This window comes from Poecile atricapillus, chromosome 5, assembly GCF_030490865.1.
Source record: "Poecile atricapillus isolate bPoeAtr1 chromosome 5, bPoeAtr1.hap1, whole genome shotgun sequence".
NCBI classification, from domain to species: domain Eukaryota; kingdom Metazoa; phylum Chordata; class Aves; order Passeriformes; family Paridae; genus Poecile; species Poecile atricapillus.
The window spans coordinates 11362022-11386371 of NC_081253.1; the positions used below are offsets into that span (position 1 = coordinate 11362022).

General features: G+C 45.7%; 1 protein-coding gene across 5 annotated transcripts in view; it reads left to right on the top strand.

Annotated features, from left to right (window-relative positions):
• Positions 1-2026: 2026 nt before the first annotated feature.
• LOC131579892 (uncharacterized) overlaps positions 2027-24350 on the top strand; it is a 44891-nt gene continuing 22567 nt past the window's right edge. The window contains exon 1 of one of the 5 annotated variants that reach the window (XM_058840431.1): positions 2027-2068. The gene's annotated coding sequence lies outside the window, so the exon portion shown is untranslated. Of the gene's footprint in view, positions 2069-2501; positions 2631-24350 lie in introns of those variants that run through there. The other 4 variants (XM_058840429.1, XM_058840433.1, XM_058840432.1 and 1 more) reach the window with 4 other exon arrangements.

Consider the following 24350-nt stretch of genomic DNA (forward strand, 5'->3'; position numbering starts at 1 on the left):
ACCCGCAACAAGGGGCAGATGTGGAGCCCAAGCTATGAAGGCAGTGGCGCTCAGGTCATTAAATATTGATGCTGTCTAAGCTGGCCTGTGGGGGCAATTGAGCTGAATTGCAGGTTTCTGTTGCTGTGATAAATTGGACCAATTTGTCATGTGGTTTTGTTTCTTCCCTCCCTTAAGTAAAGCTATACCAGGAGCATTATTGCTATGGCTTCAGCAGCAGCAAACAATCTGGAAAACAAAATCCTCTGGTGGATATGGATAAAATGGAAGCAATGGCAATTGTTCCTCTGCCAAAGGCGCCACCAAAGTCATGGAGCTGGAGGAAGGCAGCAAAAAGTACAGAACAAACAAACAAAACATTACTCAGCCCTTTCAGAGACAGAGACAAAGCACTGTCCTCTGCTGGCTCCTGCAATTGAGGAAAATTCCTGTTTATGCAGACAGATACTTTTTTTTAGCTTTAGCTGTAACTGGACTCTGCAAACAACAGGATGTTCATCTCGAGCAGAGACACACGCATACACTCGAGACTGTGCTGCTAAATCCAAGGGTGTCTCCTGGCCTTTCAGACTGGCTGTAACAGGAGCTCTGAGCTCAGGACAAGAGATAACCCTGATGCTATTTCACCCCTTGCCTCTGAGTCTTCTACTGCCCATTTCCATGGGAGCAGAATCTGGTACAAATATCTGTTCTCCACTGCAGAGTATCGCATATATCGAGTACAGGGAGAGACTAAAGCTTTCTCCGAGTTGTGGAATCGGGTCTATTTATAAATTAGCGTGCATCAGAAAAGGATGCAGCTCATTGCAGGGGGAGCTGCAAAGACCATCACAATATGTCTCCAAGTTCTCCTTATCATCCTTCTTTACAGCACAGTAACAGCAGGTCATCCCCCAAGTGTCCTTGTGTTCAGTGAGAAACCCTTTAAGAACGAGATTGTTTACTGACACGAGCAATAAATGGGCCCAGATTGACCGAGGGGAACTAAAGGACAGCTGCCTCCTGTCCCCGCCCCCCCTGCTCTCCCTGACTGCAGGGCTGGTTCACCTCAGGTGTCTTCTTGCAACAGAATGGCAAAGTCTGGCAGATGAAGACCAAGGACAGGACACCACAGCTCTGTCAGTTTTTCCCAGTTGTGCCAGAAAACATCTCTGTAACCTTGTGCACATTCTGTTTCTCTCTCTCCCTCTGACACATGAGGCTTACTGAAGAGGTTTCGTATGTTTTATTTGTAATTTAAGAGCCTTCAGTGGAGGATGCTGTGAGTCCAGTGCCACTGAAATCCCTTTCTACTAAGGTTAAATAGGAGTTTGACAGACCCCAGAATATTTGGGGGTAAAAAAATATTTGCATAATCAGGTGTTGAACACACAGAAAGAGTTCAGGGTTGCTATGCTATTTATTTCTCTCCACAATCAACTTTTCTCTGCAGAATTTAGTTCGTCGCTAATTAATGTCCTCAAACAGAAACAATGCCTTTACTTAGGCTGGATCATTTAACAAAACTCATGAATGTGAGCAATTCTGATCAGATACCCTCCTTTTAACATGTCTTACCAGTCCAGAACCTGCCTGTTCAGAACGAGATGAACACACGAACACACGTGTGTGTAACAAGACCCAGCTCAATCTAGCATTACACGATAGAGCCAATGAACTGCGGCACTTAATCCTAGAAACAATCAACATAACTATTAATTTGCCAAGTCCTTACTGACTGAAAGAGAAGAGGTTCAAGCTGTCATGGTTATCCCTAGAATAAACGGTCAGTTAAAATAGTTGTAAACGCAGGATACAATTCGTTCCTATGCCCAGGAACAGGGATAAACGGAGGCGTTACCACTGCCTTGGCTTTATTCTCACAGCAGCTCCCCTCTTTCCAGAGAGACTGCCCGTCACGTGTAAGAGCCAGTGGAGGCTGATGCAGGAAGATAGTCAGGAGAGTCACCAGAGCCGTGCTTCCTGTAGGACAAAAGAACGTGCGATCTGTGACCGGAGATAGGGACTCCCGAGGTGGCCAGTCTAAAGAAAAGCAACCGGATATGGAAAATGAGGGATCCCAAGCACCGTAAGAGGAAGCCGAGGGTTAATCTAAGCCCCGCTCGGAACTGCCCGGCACTCCGGGGAAGGAGGGGCGCAGGGCTGGGGAGAAGGGCGGGCGCCGAGAGACGAGTGCCCTGAAGCCGCATCTGCAGGGCCGCCTCCTCCTGTCGCCGCGGGGACCCCCCGCCCTGTCCCCTCAGCACCGCCCGCTCCCGTCCCCGCAGGGTCCCCCTTCCCGTCCCCTCAGCACCGCCCGCTCCCGGCCCCGCAGGGTCCCCCTTCCCGTCCCCTCAGCACCGCCCGCTCCCGGCCCCGCGGGGCCGCCTCGCTCTCTCCCCTCAGCACCGCTCGGGGCGGGGCCCTCCGGGGACCCCCGGCTCTGTCCCCTCAGCCCGCTGGGAGGGGCCCTGAGGCCGGTACCTCGCCCGAGCCGCGCCCGCCGTTGCCGTGACGACGGGCTAAGCCGGGCCTGCGAGCGGCGGGCGCCGAGGGGCCGGGCCGGAGCCGACCCGCGGCTCGGCGCTGCCGGGGCGGGCATGCACAACAAAGGCGGCGGGCGACGCGTCCCGGGCAGGCTTCGCAGGTAGGTAGGTGCGGGCAGCGGGCGGGCTCCTCCCGGTAGCCAGTCCCGCAGGACGTGTCCCCAGCGCCCTGCTGTGAGGGGAGAGCGACTGGGGAGCGAGCTCCTTCTTCATCCTCAACCCCGGCCCCGCCGCACCTTGCGGGCGCGGGGCTGCAACAAAGGCAAATGGCTGCGCTGCGGGGAGGGCTGCGGGACCGCTCATGGAGCGCTTTATGATTTATCTGTGCGCTGCGTCTCGTTCCCCGAGTCCAGCGGGGCACCTCGGGTCCTAGCGGCAGCTCGGCGCCCAGCGCGGAGATCGGGAGCGGGGGGATACACGCGTTTCCCAAGCCCTTCCACAGCTGTCCCGGCTGACACCTGCTCGCTGCCGGGGTCCTGCATGTGCCCGCACCCCGCACTCGCTCGCTCCTCGCCAGCAGCGGGGGCTCCGCTGGCACAGCACGGGCCGGAGCGCTCTGCCCGTGCGCTGGTCCGGGCGAGCCCGGCCGCTGCTCTCGGCTCCTAAAACTGCACCCGCTGGGACAGAGAGCTTTGCAGTCGGCAGGACAGAGCCTTGGAGATGCCTGGGGGCTTTTTGTCTTGTGCAAGGTGGGATAACGTGTGCTGTTACGGTACTAGGCTGAGTTCAGTCGTTGGCAAGGGGTGGCTGGGCAGCACCTGGCTCTTTAAATCTGCGAGGTCCCAGTGAGTCATTTCTTAATTAATTTCCATGTGATTTCAACTCCAAGACGCATCCCAAAATCATAATAGGTTTTGATACCTGAGGTGTTAGCAAGAGCATCTGTTTGAATCCACAGAGGTAGAAGTTTTACTGCATTATTGAAAACAGAATTCCCTTGAGGAAAATCTGTAAAATCTGCTCCTACCATTTACATTTACAATGCAGCAAAGCAGCACTGGGTGCATCTACACTTTAGCCTCTCCTCATTTCCTAGTCATTGTGGCACTGAAAAGTGTTATAAACAACTCTGCTCGTTTGTTGGTATTATAGTAAGGTCTGAGGGCTTGGTAATGGTTTCTTTGACTCCTGGCTCTCAAAATACTTCACAGACATCAATTAAGACCCGGAGCACTGCTGCAAATCTGAGGTGGGGGTTTATTGATCCCATTTTACAGATGAAGGAGCAGATAAGAGACCTAGAAAGATTTAAGTCAAATCCAGAACCTAAGCACAGATTCCAAATCCCCTATTTAAGGTGCTCTTCCTCACCTTACTTTAAAAAATTTTCTTCAAATTTCACTGGCTGCTCCATGAAGTGTTTTGGGCACTGTCAGCCACGTACACTCTGGGATTTTGAGATATTGCTCTTGCATATTGCCAAAAGTGATGTGCCTTTGGTGCCATACTGTTGAGAATAATGGTTTCTGAGTAAAACAAGTCTCTTATTTGGTTTGTACTGAGGTAGAACCCAAGAGCTCTATCATGAACAAGGACGTGTTAGGCAAGGCATTGTGCAGCCAGACAGCAAAGCATGCACAGAGCTGGTGAGCCAGATACAGAAGGCCTGTGTGTCTGCTGTGATTTCTTTAGTAGCCTCTCTCAAAAAGAGACGTGGTCTCTCCTCACTAAGTCTCTTTGAAGGGTATATTTCTAAAAGCAAAATAAGGGATTCCTATTGTGACTGCAACTGTGAAGACTCCTGATCAGAGCCTGGTTTTTGAGTCTGTCCACTTGTATTCATGGCCCAGACAGGAGATGGACTGTGTTTGAGATCTGGTTCACATCCTTATGCATTGCTTATATTGATCTTCTATAAGGCCTTTAACCAGAGAACCCCAGCTGCAGTCTCAGATTTAAGGCTTGCCTCTGTCTGTAGAGCACTGTACAAGATAACAACTGTAGCCCCAAAGCATTTGTAAAGTTTTAAGCTCCTTAAGCTTCATCTGTGTAAGAAAAGCCTACTGCAGACTAAGTGATGATGCACAGCTCTCCGTAGTCACAGAAGAAAGGGAAAAGAATACTTTTATGGATTTTCTGAGTTTATTATCCATTGCATGCTTGCTGAGTCTGATTTAGTCTAACAAGATAGTCTGGAAATCCTGATTATTTAATAGTTAAGTTTGTAGGAAATCAAGTTCTACTTCAAATACAGTTCTTCCAACCAAACAATTACCACCCAACCTCAAACACCTTACTGCTGCAGGTGTAAGAAGCATTGCTGATTGATGGCAGGCAAAATATGACATCACAGTTGGTTTCCTTTCCAGTGTTTCAGAGGACAGTTCTTTTAGAGGAGAGACAGCAAGCATAGCTCCAGGGCCTCCATGGCTGGGCATCAGCCAATTACTGTCATATCAGATTAGCTCTATGGCACATCACCACACATTTATGTTAACAGAGATGCAACACGACTGTTCCAAAGTATTGATGGAATTATTGTGTTTACAGCCCTATAAGATGACTGATTGAAAGGCAGGTTCTGATTACAAAACTATGGACTTGGAAGGTGATTTCTTCTGCTGCTTTTGAACAGGCTAGTTTGGAACTAAGAGATTAACTTCTAGAGGACATAACCCAGTTTTTATTTTCCATTGATGCAGTTACCCTTTTGGCAGGTTCTTGGGGGAAAAAACCTGTTTCACAAAAGAAACAGGAAGATTTTAACAGGTTTTTTCCGCCTTGCTGTGATCCTGTTGCAATACAGCCTGTGCTGCTGCAGCTGCTTCTCTGCCTATGACAAAAGCTTTAACCTGCCTGTGCCCGGCAAGAATGTAGCACTTGGAACCAGCCTGGAGATTTCCTCAGCTGCCACTGCAGTAAGCACATTCTCCTTGTCCAGAGCAGCTTGGCAGCAGCAGTCGTGGGTGTTAGTGAGATGAGGAAGCATCACGTGCAGCACTCCATAGCCAGGATTGGAAAGCTGTCCACAGCTTGATGAGTTTTCTGTTCCCGTGTCACCTGCCAGCATTCAAAATATGCACCCATTTGTTTCTGGGAATAAACTGGGCACCTCCAGCGAGGTCTCCACTAGTTTTGCAGTCTCATAATTAGCCCAGTCTCAGCTTCAATCTGTGTTTCAATTCACAGCAGCCCTCACAGCTGGTTCCTGGCAGCCATTATCACCTTCCAGCACAGAAGCTTTAGCTCTGAGTCTTGGGAGGATGGACAGGTCTGGCAGGATCAGTGAGATAAGGAAAAATAACAAAGAGGTATAAAACAGGTACATTGGCACAGAGAGGAAGGTGGACTGAGAATGTATGTGACAATGAGGGCAAAATGAAGTGACAGGTGTGAGGCACCACAAATCCTGAGTCTTCGTGGGAGTCACAGACAAGGTGGGATACGAAGGGGGTCAGGGAGCTCTGTGGCTTGTGGGAACAGGGTGAGAGATCTCTGCTGCCAGTGACAGATTGCATTACAGCTGCCAGCCCACTGGCCAGACTTCAGAGCTGTTCAGCCAGCCCAAGCCCCTGCACAAGGGTGTGCAGCATTTGTTATTTTCCAGACATCCTCCTGTAAGTTACCACAACAAAGGGTGAGTATCTCCAGGAACTGTGCTGGAGTGTGGGGGTCAGTAACCTTGTCCACAGCACCGTCCCTGCTAGGGAAGGGCCCTGGGAAAACCAGTGACACCACAGCAGGAACCAGCATCAGTTACATGAGGAGAAGCAATTTGCTGCTCAAGGACAGAAAGGACAGTGGAAAGTCTGTGATTTCAGGAATTATGGAAAAGCTTCAGGAGTTATGGAAAGCTGGGATCCTCAGGCTGAGGTAATAAGAATAGCTGGAGAATAAGACAATTCCCATATTCATAAGCTGACAGACTGCAGTCCCTTTGCCAAGGCTGTATTAAATACACCAAGGGGCAGATGAGTTTTCTGGCTTTGCTAACAGCTGCTTCAAGGTGAAACACAAGGGGGGAAAAAAAAATCTCCACTGTCTGCTGATATTCACTTTGCCATGTAACATCTCAGGGCCTGGAATGGCTCCGGGCTCTTTGCAGACCTTTCAGAACCTGTGCTTGAACAGTATCTTCACATTCTAGAAATAACCTATTTGGGAACTCAGCAGTACCCATCCTAAGGATTTCCCTCCAGAAAGAGACTAAAGGTTCTAAAGCTTCTCAAAGAAGCCCTGTCCTAGATGGGAAGTCAAGGAGCAGCAGTAAATTTTTTTCTTAAAAAGAAAAAACATGGCTTTGTGTTTTTAGCTAGAGTGTCTACGCCCTTGCCTTCTCTGCTGTTGAAATGCTTAAAGATACATGTAAGCAAAAATCCATTTTTCCTTTGGGATATGAACCTTCAGCAGATGGTAGTGGGAGTTTGCAGGCTTGGTTCTTTGTCAGTGCTTGCAGAAGCAGCCTGACACTGCACTAGCTGTGGATGCAATGCTAGAGCTGCTCCAGTCAGACACTGTGCAGCCCATCTTGTGGCTTCCCTGGTGTCTGGGAGCAGTGCTGGCAGTCTCCTGTCAAAAGTAATTTGTTTACCACACAGCAATCCTACTGTTTCTATAGGCATGTTTAGGAAGCCAGTTAGCAACTGAAAGATGACAGTGGCTTTGACCACAATCAAGTGATTCACAAGACGCGGAGTACACAGAGCTGAACTTTTCATGCAAGGTTCTTCCCTGAGGAAAAAGGAAATTAAAGATCCTCAGACACTGAGCAGACACAACTCCATTCAGACCTAGCATAGAAGTGGTACACATTAGTTTCTAGTGTCACAGCCTGTTGGGGTTGTTGCATCAGATTTACTTGCTGGCTTCCTAGCTTGTTGAAAGGACAAGTTGCCTACCATTCCCTCTACTCAAGTCCTTGGTTATCTTAAGGATCTTTACATCTCAAGCATCTTTCTTAACAAATACACCTTGCAAAGAGGTCTAGAGACAGAGCAGTGGGTCAGAGTTTGGCTGAATCGGAATTAGCACTAGCCATGGCTGGTACTGGATTGAAGCTGAGACCCCTTGACCAACAGGATATCAGTGCCTGCAGATACCAGTCAGCTCTGTGCTGAAATACTGCTGTCATTCGTGGTGGTGTGACTGATCCTTCCAGCCTGCTTCTAGGAGTAGACAGAAGCAACCCCTTCCAAGAGGAGGTTTGTCTTCAAAGACCCTTTCCAAGAAAGTGCCCTGTAAGAACCGGGGAGGTAACTGTTTCTCATAAAGGATTGATAGAGTTTCACTGCTAATCTGTACTGTGGTAGTTTAACCTGAAAAACCCCCTCAGGCCTGAACTGAGACCTCTCAGTTACAAGCAGATGAGAGCGCTCCCTCAGGAGTCCTGGTTTGCAGTACTTAACTGTTTTGCACTGATGTGCCCCATTTTTTACCACAGCTCTTGCAACAGCTCTGTTCTCTGTGGACAATCAGGGCTCAGGTTTCCACAACACAAGATAACTTCTCAGTAAGCCCCAGTGTGGCACTTCTCCTATTTAATGGCTAGATACAGATTTGAAAATTGGCACTTTATGGTTGCAGGAGCCGTACGTGCAGTGGGGAGACCTCAGCACAATACTTCAACTTCCCTAAAAGCTCAGTTTCACTGAAAACAAGCATCAGCCAATGTCAAGGAGAAAAAAAGAACAAAAAAGAAAATTGGTTTTTGAAAGAGGAGCGGGTAGGCCTTTATACTGATAAGCAGCCTCTGAGCTGATCAGCTTTTTAAGATTTAGGTGCATAGCTTGCTTTTTTGATCTGCGGCTGGAGTTCTGGAACACCTTCCAACACACACAGGAAGAGCTGATGTCTCATTCCTGGCTATGAGAATCAGGTCTGCTAATTCAACAGTCAGTCCTGTCTCTCAGTGAGGATCTTCTGCCTTTTATTCTGGGTTCTCTTCTTACCTGGGTACCACAGAGCCATGTTCCCAAGGGAGACAGTCGTTTCCTGTCTACACACTGCTGCGATATTTCTGGTCACATGCAGACAGAGTAGCAATAACCCTGCAATGCTTTTTATTCTGGCTCTCTGCACACTCCTCAGGCTTTTCTTCATTACAGCAGTAGCATGAAGTAAATCCATAAAACAGAGCTAATCCAGCCAGAAGCAGCTGCAGGCACTAACATAGCCCACAACCACATCAGCAATCCTATTCATGCATACAGCAGTGCAGCATGCATTAGTACATACCTTAGATTTATTTTTTTTTTAATAGGATGGTTTTTGACCTCCATAGGAAGAAGATCCCTACTCCCCCTGGCCTGTACAGAGGGATGAGTGTCAGAAACTTTATTTCTTCACTGCCTAAAAGACATTCTTTTACCTGTATCTCACCTCCTATAAAGACTGACAGAACCCACTGAACCAAACTTTGCATTTGCAGCCCCGTGCCCCTGGCTGTCACCATCAGTTGCCTCTCTGGGTGCCAGTGTGGTAGCTGCACCGCTGCCTCACCCTGCAGTGCTGGGTAGTTGGACACAATGCTGTATGCAGTGATGAGCAATGTGTTTCCTGTGCTGCACACATCTCCTTCCACTCAATGGGAATCAGGTGCTCAACTGAGTCATGACAGTGCCTTGGCTGTGGGGCAGCAGGGCCTTGCACAAGGTCAAGGAATCAAAGTTTGGGCAGTGAATGATGCTTCAAGTTGAATTCCTGCCTTATAGCACAGCTTCAGCTCATAACACAGGACTGGAGCAGAGCTGTAATGTGAGTGCAAGTGACTGTGGTTTTGGGGCAGGTGGTAGTCCTCCTTCAGCTTCTTCATCAGGGATGTGTGTGGGTCAAAAGATAAGGCATTTATAAGAAAGCACAGAAAGATGGGTTGAGAGTCTTATCAGGCAACAGGATAGCAGAAGGTGCTCTGTGGCAGGAAATGCATTTCTTTAGCACTTAAGAGAGTGTGTGTATCATGAGTGGCTGTGCTTAGGGGTTCAGAGAAGAAAGGAGTTCACACAAAGGCAGCAGGTAATACAGGGAAGCAGGGAACAGGCAGGATGAGGTGACAGCCAGAGCTGATGAATGGCAGTTGTGTGTATTGGCTTGGGAAGCCCTTGAGTGGGAGCCTCACATACAAATGCCTGGACCTTTTGAAAGCACATGAAGCACCAAAGCAGCAGGCATGCAGCATGACTACATAAGGAAGAGCAAGCAGCAGAATGCCTGGCTCCTAAGGAGGTTCTGCTCTTGCCCTGTCCTATCCTCTCTGCCCATTTTGCCATTCCTGCTGCTGTTGGAAATACATAGCATCTGGAAAAAGCAATGCCATTGTACAGTGCCTTTGGCTTCATGAGAGTTCCTACAGCGTTGAATTCGCCCCATAGATTTTAATTACTCTCCACTGTGATAGTAATGAGAGCCAGTGGAATTGTACTGATTTTATTTCCTTTTAATTTGTTATGATGCTCTGGATGCAGATTAACTTTCCCAGCTCGATACATATTATTGATTCATCCTGCCTCGTGTTGCAGCAAATGGCTTGAAGAGGGGTGGGCTGATTTCACTGTAGCTTCTCCTGGTAGCTCTGTACCCCATGCAGTGTCCTCCTCACCCCAGCAGTAGCCAAAAATCAGGTGTCCTTGCTTGCTTCCGAGTGGGTTGTTTACATCCATGTAAATGAGGATAAACACTAGCCTATGGTACTGCGTGTCTGTATGCAATAGTCCAGGTCTCCCAGCTGCCTTCCTGTTTGATGTACTGACTGTGAGGACAGATTAGTGATCATTTGGTGCAGATGAGCCTACTCCTAGGCCCAGCACACAGGGATGGTCCTCACCGATGGGAACTGTCCTGCAAGAAGAGGAGAGCTGCAGTCTTCCAGCAGTGCTCCTTCAAGCGCACAGCTGTCCAGGAAGCCTTTGTCAGTAGCCAGCCTGCTGTCCCCATGCCCGCATTCCTGCTGAGCATGGCTGATGGCCACAAGGTAGCTGTGGGGTGTGGACCAGCAGGAAGATGCTTATCCTCATAGCCTTCCTCCCAGTGAGGGAACCTGACAGCAAAGCTGCTTATGTGGGACTACACCCTATCGAGGGATCCTGCTCCACTTTTTTGGGAAAAGACCCAGCACTCCTTGATTCTGAGTATTTAATGTCTTTTTTTACATCACTGAAGTTATAATGGGGGTGAGAAATTGAGCCTGTGTTCTCTTAACACAAAACCCTAACAGAGGTTGAGATCAGGAGGCTGAGACAGTGTCTTGCTGCTCGTAGCAGGGATGACCGCAAGATGATCTGCAGTCTCTTTAGCAGGAATTTGCTCCACATGCTCAGTGACTCCCCTGGCTCAGTGAAGCCAGGCTGGGTGTGCCAGTGCATTGGTGCAAGTGCATGACCAGTCCCAGCCAGGAACCGCTTGCTATCTCTGCAGCACGCAACCAGCTGCTCCCAGCTGCTGGTGGTTTTCTGGGCCTGGCTGCAGATCTGGTGCTCCACCTAACTGAGTCAGTTCACAGGGCAGTGCAGTGCTTGCAAGCAGTATGGGTGCCTTCTGTCCCCCATGGTGTTCCTATCCTACATCATCTTGGATAGGAGAGATTCCAAGAAGAAAGGCAGAAGTTGGACTCCGCAGTCCTGTACCCCTCTGCATGCCAGCCCACAGCACGGACTGCAGAAGGAAGCCTGGTATTCCAAGGCTCATCTTAGAAAGTTACCTCATCCTCAGCCATGCTCAAAACACTACTTTGTGGTATTCTGTGTGACCTTAGAGCATGAGACCTCTGTGCCCCTCTGCAAGTCTAGAGGGACAGTAACTGCATTGCTTGAATGTCACATGACCAGAGGCCATTGGGTGTCCAAATGCACTTCCAATGAGTAGCCCAACAACTCAGTGATTATTGTCTGCTTGCTGATGATGGTTGTCAGTGCCTTGGAGTAGAAACTGAACTTAGGCCAGAGTAGCTTTGCCTGAAATTAAAGTCTGAACAGGCCCCTTCAGATGTGAAATGTTACTTGCTTCTCTTGCAAAATAATCCACCAGTTCTGTGGACAACTCTAATGCACAGGAACATGTGCACTGACTCTGCAGCACAGGGGCAAGATAAAGCAGTAAAGAGGTAAATATCAGTTGGTTGTGTCACACAGCTGATTTCAGGACTCAGAAGCCTATATCCAATTAAGGCAGCCAGGCAATTAACATCAGAACAGTTGAGTCTGGTCTTAACCTAGTGCACGTCGACATGGCTATTGTAGCTGCAAAGGAAGTCTCAGATGTGTCTGAGTGGGTTTGCCCTTGCACCCTTTATCTCCATCTTGCGGAAGATTCATTTCCAAGCTTTTCCGTGTGTAATTGTCCATAGAAGCATGGTGGCAGCAATCTTCTGTTTTCCTTGATCTCCAGAGATATCCTGTGCACCTACCTGCCACCATCCTGCTTATGTGGGCCCCTGAACAATGAGAAACTTCTCTCACCAGCTTCATGGAAGATGCCAGTACACGGCATCTTATACACGGCAAAATATTTGGAAAATGCTTTATTGAAGATCAGAAAATAGCATTAAAGCAGAAAAACTGAGGTGAATTGGGGCACAGTAAAAAGTCAGATGCAGAGGATTAGATCCCAAACATCATCCTAGGGAGTTTGGGGCAGAATCCTGCAGACCCTCAGCCATCATGCATTAGCCCAGCCGTGTCACTATGTCCTTGTACCTGGCAGCACTTCCCCAGGATACTTGGCATTCATTTAGGAGGAGCAAAAGCTTTGGGGCCTAGTGATTCACCAGAGAAGGTGCTTATGTTGCCTTAGGCAGAGCAGTACAAATACACATTTTTGGCTTAGTTCCACCATATCCTTAGAGAAAATAAAAAAGCATTTAATATTTCTTTTTCCTTTTTGCTGTATAGACAGTCTATAGCTTTAGCTGTGCCATCAGTGGCACTAATTGTGCCTTCAGCACACCACCACCAAGGGCAGAATTGGGAGAAAGGCCCTTTTTCTCCCTCACTTGTACCCCAGAGAAGCAAATGTGTCTCTTCAGGCAATTTACAAACTCTTTTGTGTTCCCAGCCCAGCCACTCCAGAATTCCCCAGAATTCTAGGCAGCTCAGTTTCATCTGTTTTATATCTCTTAGATTAAAAAACCCAAAACAACAAACAAACTTAGGAAAAACTTCAAAGTTTTCCTACTCTTGATGGGTACCATTTGTCTTCCTTTCTCCCTGGAATAAGTAGGTTGCTTTGTGCCCTTCTCTTAACTTTTTTTCACTGGGCTGGGAAATGAACTCTATCCCAGCTAAAACCAGCTATATGTTTAAACCGGCTTCAGCTTCCACCCTTCCCCAAAAGGGTTTGCGTTGAAATGCAATATTTTAATATCTTCCTGGAAAAAAATGGGATTGTATTTGAACTAGTAAAACTCTTGCTTCCCTACTTCTCTTGCAGTCTCTACCTCACAGAATCACTTGAAAGGAAATGGTATTTCCTGAAGGATTTTGTGATTTTGTGGGTTTTGTTGTTGTTCTGGGTTTTTTAATAATAAAATCCTTTACTCTCACCTCCCAGTGGGCATTTCCTGAAGTACTCTCACCTGAGTGTACCTCAGGCATGATGCCTTGCTTAGAGAAAATGCTGTAAATACCAGCTGGTCTCCTCTAGAAGCAAAGCAAAGGAAGCCACATAGCAACTGCTGTTGTCTGGCAGGTCAGAGGAGCACTGTGCCTCCTAAACCAGCTCCCAAGACAATTGTACATCACAACTAGTCAGGTGCCCCTCTGAAGAGGAGAACAGATGGCTGGTTAAAAAAAAAAAAAAAAAAAAGGCAAGAAATAAAAAAAAAAGGAGAAGAAAACAATGATGAAAGATCGAAAGCTGCTGCAAAGACAGGACCGCACACACAGTTACACTGGTGGTGGGCAAAGAGAGGCATGTATGGGTCAGGGACTGGTCTTCTGAAGCCATAGTTCTGTCCTTGCCCACATACGTGCATTTCCTTGCCACTTCAGAGGGGAAGGCACAGTGTCCCTCAGTGCACATGTCCCTGGGCCACCCCAGCTTGTGCTCAGACAGTGGCTTGGAGCTCTTACACTTGAGCACATGTCTCAGAATTAAGTTAATTTGAACTAATTACATTTCAGTTTTAGGAAATCTTACCTGACTTTCCTTGGCTTTCAGAAACTGCCAGGAGAGTTCTTGCAGATGCTGGAAGGTAGTTTTATTTTGGCCTCTTACAGGTAATAGAGCTGAAACACAGGAATTGGAGTGTCTTGTCTCCGGAGATCAGGGACCAGACATCAGTCTCATATGTTACCAAGTTACAGTTTGTTCACAGCGTCTCCCACTCTGCAGCTGTGAGAGTTGCAGTATTTGCTTCGTTAGCATACTTCAGGCTGAGAAGTCACAACTTCAGTTTGTGGCTTCTCCAAATTATCTTAACCTATGTCCACAAAAAGCTCAGGAGTGTAAATCAATGTCCTGTGACCTCCTGCAGAAAGGCTGTTAACAGAAAGAGAAAGTGCTGCCTTCATTTCAAGGCAAGGGTGAGTTGGCTTTAATTTTTAAAAATCACTTTCACAAGTGATTGATGCATCAGTATTTCTGGAGAGGAGAGGAAACCAACAATCTTCTGGTTCTATGTCAAATGTCTCATGATGCCAGTGGTACATCAGAGTGCCTTTACCAACGTACTTCAGATACTTGAGGCCTGGCTGAAACCATCTGCTCTGACTGAAGCAGGAAGGGCATCTGAAAGTAAAATCTGGCTTGAGGAAATCAATAATGCATCACAGTCTCTATTCATTAGGGTCGTAAGTCAAAGGCTGTCTTGTGTCCAGCTGTCTTAATGATCTAGAGGTGCTGTCATCAGCACCTCACAAATTCCTAGGTGTCTGGTGAGGGACAAAGGAAGGGAATGCAAACCAGAGCTGGAGCTGAGAACAGTACTGGCTGAGAGGCCAGTTTCCACCTTCACCAGCTGGTAAGAGAGAAAGTGATGGACTTCAGGGAGGGTCTCTAGCTGGGGATAGTGTGGATCGTGGAGACTCTGTACCAGCAGCTGGGAAGCAGGAGTATGTTCATTATGCTAATTGTTTTTTCCTCTTTTTTAATTAGCTACAATTCCTCTGACCTCTGCAGTAGGAAAACAGGAAGAGGAGGGAGTATCAGCCATCTTATTACAGTGCCTTATTTTGCTGCTGCTTTACATGTTTATCAAAGGGTTTAGCATTGACATCAGTGGAGTTGAAAAAGAGTTCGTTCACCAAGTGGGACCAGATTAAGTTAGCAGGATTCTGTTCCAGGGCTTCTGACATGCTTCCAAAATCCAGCCCAGCCACTGCCCAGGCTGTGGGTAACTTGATTCTGCTAGTGCTGACAACAGCCCTGAGCAGCAGCAGAGATTGCACCTCAAGATCTGTGTACTCAAATAGTAGTGCCTCCTTCTTAGTGTACCAGGCTGATATATTTTCAAGCATAATGATCAGAAAAGCAAGCCAGCACCCTCAGACATCCCTAGCTTGTGGTGAATATTGAAAACTAAACCTGATTCCAGTAAAAATTTTGAAAAATGGAGCCATTATATTCTGCAGAGGTTGATGGCTGAGTCAGAATGTTTCATGCCCTGGCAAATACCAGTGACATTAGCAGGCTGGCTTCCATTTGAGAGATATGGGTGATTTTCGCAGCTGGATGACCTCAGCACCAGGGCCGAGGCCTCTCACTTCACGTGGAGAAAACCCTTCAATCTTTAACTAGCCAATCTTTGACTTCATCTTATTTAAAGATTTTAGGCACTGTGCAGTGCTAAAGAGGATCTTGCTGAGCTCCTATTACCTCAGCAGCAGCTGATATGTAATGAATTATTCAAGACTAGCCAGTTCCTTCATCAATTTTAATAAATCAAGTTTTCCACCATGTTCTCAGCAGTGCTGCCAGCTGGGATATGATGAGGTAAGCCCTTTATTTCTTGGGGCCTTTTTCATCTGGTCCAGGTTTACATACCTGAGGGCCTTGATAATAACCAAGGGATTAGCAGCAGACAGTGCTAACTTGGGGTAGATCTACAGTGGGCAGAAGAGACAACAGAACTCCCCCACCTCTCAGGAGACCACAAAGCTCTGTCTTTGCATCTACAGAAACAGACTCAGCTGCTACATGCTGACCCCCAGAGCAGAGGGTAGCCCTTCAAGCAGATGGCCTGGACACCACAGTGGCTGAGAGGCACTTCCCATCTTTCACACAGACTCACTCTCATGGAATTGTTCCTGTCTCTAATCTTTCTAATCTTTCTAATCTAATCTTTCTCCAGAGCAGACACACTGTGGTATTTAATCCCATTTAGAAAGCACCTATGTGGATCAGCCATCAACATAACACATGCCCCACGTAACTATTAATGCATATACAACAATTAATTAACTATTAATTAATCAATTATAATTATAATTAGTCAAACTATTAATTCAATAATTATAAAAGTATAGAATAATATTATAAATTAGCTATTAATTTAAATTACTAAAATATATTTAATCAGTTAATATAAAGTATTAAACTATTAATAGTTAATTAATTAACTATTAACTGCTTAATGTAGCAGCATCTCTCCTACACTACAGACATTCCATCCAGGCTGCAGATAAACTTCTTCACAGAGTAATAGCTCCCACAGCTGACACTGAGCTGAGCTGGTGACTGTTGTAAAGTGTCTTTCCCTGAGCTTCTGTTCATACTCAACAATAGAAAATGCTTCCCGACGCTGAAGTGCTTGTAGTTCTTTCTGTACATTTCTTGAATAGACAGGAACACACTTCTCTCTGTTCATTATCAACCTCAAAATTGCTCATTCTGTTTTTTGCTTCTCTCCTGGCCACAGAGGAACCAATTTCTTAATGGAGTCAAAGGCAAAAAGGCGCTCTTCATCCCTCCTGTAGAATTTGTTTTTATTGCCTTGTGCTGCGTTGCATAAAGAGGTGAGAAAGGAAGAAATGGGTCCTTCTTTTCTCCTCTAGCCAGGGTAGGGTGTTACTCCATCCCAGTAGAGGGTTTAGCACTTACAGTCTTTATCCCTCCTGTACACAAGACCTGCAGTTTTTACTGGAGAGAAGCAGAGCATTTAGGCCAAGCCCATTTCTACTGTGCTCTGACTCTTCTTGTATTCAGAGGAATGACATTGTCATGAGGACATGATCAGATAGCTGCACTTTACAGCACATGCAAGGGAGGCAGAAATCTCAATAGGTGTGTTTATTATCACGTATTTTAGGAGAGGGAAGATGAACTGCTAAGGAGGACAGAGGCTGGACACAAGCAATGCTAAGAATGAATTGTCTACAGTCCTGGTGATAAATTCAGTGCATGGATTAGTCCATGAGTATCTAACCTGCAGCATCTCTGTGGTGCATCCTCTCATGAATGTGCTGCTGGTGAGGCATCCAAGCACAGCAGTTTATCCACAGAGCTAGCACCAAAGCTCAGTTTGATTGATAGATGAAAGATAGACCTTGCTAAAGGAAGGTCACAATTATGAGAGATTTATTGATTTGCTCTTTGGGGGTAGACTATAAAAGAATAGTATCTAATTGTGAAAAGTATGAAGGTGGCTCCTCACAGTGTATTAAATAGCAATAGCCATATATCTGTGTTTCAAGAAGTGGGAGGGATGCTTGCAGATCCTGCAACCATTGCTCCTGCTGGCTCTTCAAGTCTGCCTCACACAGACATAGGGATGATTCCCATGCCTAAGCCATCCCCCTAATCATCACATCCCCCACTTCATTTTTGGAGTTACACCATGCTGTTCTTTGGACCCAAAGTATTTCAGCTTCTTTATAGCATAATTAATCCTGAAGCTTTTTAATCCTACCTATGTCCTTTTCTACCCAATCAGTTTTGTGCAATTCTTAGCTTGTCATTTTTATTTACTGCATTCTACTTTCCCAGTGTTTACACACAAAACATGCTTGTCTTCACTTTCCCAATAAGCAAGAATCCTATTTTTTTTTCAAACAGATATATTTACTTTCCTCAGCCACAGGATTTTGGCTATTCAAACATTTAGGGTGAAAAAAAGTTCCCATTTATCATTTGTATTTTTCTACTCAAATTTCCCTTTATCACCTGGCTCAGTTGTTTTCAGCTCTCTGAAGCTGACATTTTACAGTTGTAATGAGGGGTAATTGGTTTGCACTGGGCTCTGTTTGCACACACCAAATGTAACTGTGTAGTGATCATTGGTAACTAAGCAACCAGTTATGTTTTATTTCTGTGATCAATTCCTTGCTATCTGTCAAGATTAAGTCTAACACAGCATGTGTCCACAAGGGATACAACAATTTGTGGAGTTAAGAGCCTATCGTCTAAAAGACTAAGAGCAATAGCAGCACAAGGCCCCGACTTCTCTGACTGCAATCTCTTAGAGACATGGAACCTTTTTCTTTCAGAGCATCGGAAAGTTTAATGGTCTTAGAGTCTTGATGGTTGAGGTAGAAGAAGTTCATTGGCTGCCACATTTTATTCCTGCGATTCAGGCAGTGGTAGCCAACCTATATTAACCTTTTATCTGTTACAGCAAATTGTTAACATTCAGAGGCTCTCTTTGCTAGTCAGAAGGCCAAGTGTGATAGACTTGAGTTGCTTTGCTCCTGCAAGGTCACCCGACAGTGGTCACTGCAGGACAGTTTCAAAAACCCTTAATTTTTCCTCACTCATTCCACGGGAACATTTGTTTTGTCTATTTAACTGTAGAGAATACTCAACAATTTCAAGGGCTTGGAAAACTCCTTGTCAGGAAGCAAGTAAGGATAGACATCTCCAGGAAGGTGAGGTAGAAGCCAGACAACAGGGCAGATTGAGATGGGAATCTTAGAAGAGGGGCACAGTCCCACTGCATCTAAACATTAAGGGGAGAGTGGGTCCCATGATTGGATCTTTTTTTCATCCAACAGGCCTTAGAGAAACCTGCAGTTCCAGCACAGCTCTGATGTCACCCAAGACGTAAAACAACCACATACTTGTGTGTCACACATGCACCATAAGCCAAGTAAGGGCCAGGGATTAAATGAGGCTCCCAGGCCTATGGGTGGCAGCAGCAAGGGTGGAGGTCCCAGATGAGGCTGGTCAAGATAATCAGAGGCAGCTGTACAACACTCCTCAGCCTAAGCTTGGATCTGCTCTGCTACCCAAATTCTGTTCCAGAGGGATTACTAGGAGACATTTCATAGAGAAGAAATCAATTTTGGCTTCATACAGGAAAGAAAACGTGGTCCATCTGGAGCAGGTTGTAACAATTCTTCCACCACTGTCTATCTACAGCAAATGTTGCATGGTGCTTAGAAAGAAATCTTTAGAAGCTCCATCTCCAGACTCAGTTTGCAACTTATCCTTGTTGCTGTTTGCTGAAAGGAGCCATATGGATTTTGTACCGAACGTTGCATAAATGCTAATATGCAAGTATATTTAGAGGTGGCATATGGGCAATAGTAAATGGAAATGAGTGGGGTTTTTAGTTCAGATTACACAGGCAAGTTCAGTGAAGCAGATGTGCCAGTGCGTTAGTCAGGAAGCTTCATTATCTGGAGTCCCAGATTCAGATCTTGATTGGGGTTTTTTCTGCACTTGCTTGTGCTGGCTGACTTTGTCAACAGTACTGATGTTTGCTGGCAGATGTAGAAAATCTTGAAGACTTCAGCCATTGTCTTCAAAAAACACCCTGCAACATAGAGTCTGATCTGGGTTATACTATAGACCAGTCAGAGACAGCAACCTTTATTCTTTGGGATCCTGTAGGTGCAAAGGTACATGTCAGAGTTATTTGCATCAATTTAGAAAAGTTATGTCGTAGTCTAGCAGCTGACAGAACAGCCTGCTGTAGCTAGTAGATGTAGGAGATTGTTTTACTTTTTTTTGAATCCTTGCAGAAAACCAGAAAGTCCTGGGTATGTGGGAGTTTGTGGGCTTCAGTGTCCTCAGTTAGGGAGGGTGACACAGCTCCTGTTGTGCCTGCCCCAGTCAGGGAGCAGGAATTTCCCCTGTGCTCAGGCAACAGGTATTTGAGCTAGATCTGAAAGTTCTGGACTGAGTCCCATCTGGCATCAGATGAGCTGATATCTGCATCATAATTGGCTGTGTTAAACCATCTTCTGCTTTACTCTTTCTTATTTTTCAGTGTTTGGGGAATTTACTCATAGAACCTCAAGAAAAAAAAAAAAAACAACTCCAACTCAAGAGCAGAGATGGAAATTTTTCATTAAGCTGTAGATAAGGCATCCCCTTTGATGATAATACTGCAATTTTATCTGCTCTGATTAAAAGGTTAATTAGATTTAGACCTCTTATGTGCAAAGAAAAAATGACAACATCCCGACAGAGTATTACAACTTGGTCAGAGGTTGTTTTACAGCTAATCCACTGTGGTCACTACAGGCCCCTCTTCTGTCACAGCCTGATGCCTCTTTTTTACAGCCTCACCTGCACATTCAGCAGCATCCATAAAGCATTTTGCCACTGGTCCTGCCAGCTGATGAGGCCTTTTTAAAGTCTATTCATTGTATTGCATGCATTTCCCTTTGGATAGGGAAGTGCAAAGTTAGCTTTGAATGTCACCCAGTCCTAAGAAGGCAAGTGGGAAGATGGATTACGTTGGCAGTAATCCATCCATCTGTTCATCTGCCAACACTAATGTTTAGCTTTTCAAGCTCCCAGTTGTCTTAAATAATGCTGACCTACAGGGTGTGGGGTGGGAAATGTCACATAGCTCATTTAGTCTTCCATTTCTTAAGTGGTAATTAAACTTTCTGAGGTGTTAGAGATACATGCAGGAATTGTTGGTGGACAGTACTTATGAAGTTGAGGTTAAATTCTTTTCTGAGATGCTGTGTTGCATGAGACTCTTTCCACAATGTTGACTGCAGCATCTCCACTGTATTTTCTCAGAGTACTCCTTAAAAAAAGGTGTTTACGATTTGTGTCTGTTTCCCATGAGGGATTAGATGTGTGTATGGACAATGTTTCTTCTCTTTTGATTGGTATTACAAAGTTGTATCAATAGTATGGTTTTGTCTCCTTGCTATGCAGTTTTGGGTAGGTGTGTGTACTTTGTGACAACCACAAAGGCTGCACACACTGGATGCTGTGTTATTAAAAAAACCCTGCTGGTTGCCTGAAGCTCTGCAGTGATGCTCTTGGTTTAGTTTTTAGCACTACTTTGGTAAAATAAATGTGCATGCAAAAACTCTCATCAGCTACTATGATCTGTGTCTTATTTTTTCCCAGTTGCAAAAAAGTAAAGGTTAACAAGAATTTAGTGACCTTCATTAGGCTCTTGGAATATTTTGCAAAATGGCAAGGAAGTAATGATACCTAACTTGGGCAGTGAGAACCCAGAGCTTGTTGGGAACTGCCAGCTTCAGACCCTGCAGCAAGTTACTGGCATAAAAATTGACATGGAGTGTCTTGTGATTCTGGATCCAGGGTGGATCTTCATCACACTGAATGTCATGGGGTGTATATGATGTAGCCAATATTCAGGATCAACAGCACATGGAGAAGGAATCTGATTCACTATCCTTCTCCCTCTCTGTCTTACGAAGAGCTGTAAAATTGCTGCATTTGTTCTATTCTTCATGTTACTTGTGCAGTTGCAAACCTGCACTGCATGAAGATGCAGCTTGCACAAAGTATCCAGTACATCTGAGCAAACAAAAACATTTTCTTGCAGCTGGCTTTAAACAAAGGGGCATGTCCTGCCTCCTCTTCCATCACCTTTTGCTAGTGTAGGTCTGGCAGAAAACCAAAAAGAAAGAGTCCCATGGCAATGTTGATAAGTTGGAGTATATAGATGTGGTTAGGAACATCCCAAGAATATATGAGTTGGTATTAATCAGTCTTACAATTTGTTTCTTAATGATGACTTTAAAACATCTCCAGTTAACGATGCGTGACATGATGTGTCTAGGGGACACTTGTGTGTGGTGAGAAATCCCATGGATCTGTACTGTCTCCAGTCTGATCTCTCCAAATCCTATTCCTGAGTCATCTGGGCATTAATGCCCAGCTGGTGTCAAATACAGCCCAGAGTGATTCTTCTATCTTGAACATATCTGATGTGTTTTTAAGTCTTGATATTGTGATCTGAGAAACCTTTGGTGGCCAGCTGTTCAGGGCAGATCACACTTGGAAAGCTGCCCTGTGCAATGTGTGCTCCTCCCAGCATGCTGGGATTTGTGACTAAACACATTTATCCATGCACCTCCAAGTGGAGGAACCCAAGTGGAGGAGCTCCATCCCAGTCCAAATGCCATTTCTGCTCAACCCTAAGCTGCTCTGGGCAGTTTACTGCCTGTTGTGTCTCTGTGGTCACAAAATTGTCTGCAGAAAAGTAATAGCTGCGAATACAGCAGAACAGCAGTTCCCCATGGGCAGAGATCCTATTTCAAGAAGCTTTTACATTCCTATCACCTTCTGTCTCCCAGTGCAGTAAACCTGTTCCTGTCCTTGTCTGTCCCTGACAGTTTGTGGTGGTACCTCCTTTCTTCCATCCATAGCACTCACATCCCTCCATTCCCTTGCTCTTAGCTGGGGACAAGGCAGGACACTGCAGCTGGATCTGTGCTCTCCACCCTGGCCAGCAGTAGGTCAAGCAGAGCACTTAGATATGCTAATTCCAAGTCACAACATTTTCTACAGGGAAGACATCAACTGGAGTTTTCTCCAGCCATTGGTGTTCCTAAAGCCTCCTCATATAGACAGACAGGCAAGAGGAGATAGAAAAAGAAAATCCAAGTAATTTCCATTGCTAATTGAAATGGAGGGGAAGGGAAGGGAAGAGGTGCAAATCCAACTTGAAAGGACAGCCTTTGCCTTTGATAATCAACTGGGAAAAATAACTTACTGGAGCATTGAAGAATATGAAACAAAAGCAAATAAATGATGCTGACAGTCTGATCAAAGGGTTGCTATACAAGAGAGACCCTCTGTCAGTGCTGGTCCAGCCTCCATGTGCTTAGGAATCTTGCCCAGTAAATTTGATGAACAGCTACATGTAATGTAGAGAAAGGAACTGAATTTTTCTCTTGGGATCTGTTCCTGATATAAACTGCTTTCAGGCTCTGTAGGCCATTAGAACTAGGGGTATCAAAAGATGCAAAAGAGAGGGGCAGGGTAATTTTCTTTCCAGTTCCTGAGTTCAGGCAAAGGATCTGAACACACAAATAGAGAGAAGAGCTGACACATCCACTGGATCTGCACTGGGGCATTTACTGGCAAAACTATCTATGTAATGGTATTGCTATAGACAATGCTCCCCTGTGGATATAATTCTTCTGTAATAACAGATCCAAACGAATAAAAACTTTCTGGATTAAGCGTGCCCATCAGGTGAACAAGTAATACATGCCTGGAGTGGTACTGCTGTTAGGAATAAAAGGTTCTTCAGTCAATTTGTATGTACTCCTAGACATAAAGCAGAAAAGATAAGAGTCTTTGCTAATACAGAAAGCATACGCTAAAATTTGCTAATCATACTAAAATCTCCCCCAAAACAAGGTATCATGCAGTTTGCGCACTCCTTGGTGGGCTTAGATAAATAGCATCTGTAGAGATAGAGGGAGTTCCACTGGAGCTTTATCACTTCTTCATTAATGTGCCACCAACCTGAATTAGGAATGATTTTCCAAGAGAAAGCAAGGTCAGAGAGAAGTCTTATTTTAGGAAGATGGCTCCTATGCCCCACATCCCAAGAGCACTTGTGCAAAATGAAAAGACCCAATTGTGACTGGAGCCCAGCCTGACATTTCCAGTGGTCACTCGGTTGGGATGAAAGGTTGTTCTAAACTGCACATTGCAAAGTAGGAAGCCGAGAGAGAGCCCATGACACACCTTCAAAGAAAGCACAGCACTGAGCCTCAGCAAAATAGAGCAAAAAACTGCAACAGTGGCTTTTCCACACGTGAAACAGCTCTGGAGAGGCAGGAGGTTCCCAATGGCTATCGAGGCAGCTGAATGAAATTGTCACTTGTGATAAGGCATCCTAAGAGCTGGGGGAAATCCTGGCTCTGTGCCCACTGGCACAGGTCCAAGTGATTTCACTGGAGCCAAGATTTTTACTCTGTATGTGAAATGAATTGTCAGGGTGAAGCTGCAGAAGTAATGCCTAGTAATGAAATCCACTTGCAGCACTCCACCTCTGCACCAGAGCCCTGCTGTGAGCAGGAGCACTTGCACTGGCTCTGGAGAACATCGTGCTGTTATTGTAGGAGGCAGGAGGAGGCAAGACGTGTGAAGTGCCACTGGATTCATCAAGTATATCACGTAACTGCCCATTTGTGGGCAAACTCACATTTTTGTTGACCCACTTTTTTTTTTCTTTTTTTTTTTTTTTTTGCTAGCTTTCCCAGGATTCCCACCAACACCACAGACTATTCATCAATATCACCATAGCAACAAGAAATCATTAATGATATCCTGCCTATTGACAGTCAGAATCTACAGGGTGCTGATCTGGATGGCAAGCTATCACCATCAGTTTCAATGAGAAAGGAAAGAGCTCAGGGTCTCTGTGGAATCAATCCTTTCATTCTCCATTTTCTGCATCTCCCCAGAGATGTACTTCATTGTGTAATGGCAATAAGGGACATATTTTTTTCCCTGAGCACATCCTATGCAGTGTGTGTTAGGGAACTGCTGCCAGGAAAAGATGGGGCTAGATTTGTTGCACAAGTAGGGATAAATGTCTCTCTCTTGGGTTTGTTTGCACGGGGCTGTGGTTCTGAGACACACTTTACATTGCAAATAAGCAACTTATCCTGTAAACCTCCAGGGGGTTCAGAGCAAAGTGGGAGGCTTGGGGGCCAGAGAAGGGGAATGGCAGGCTAAACTGTGAGGAGAGAGAAAAGACATGCCATATAATCGTGCTAA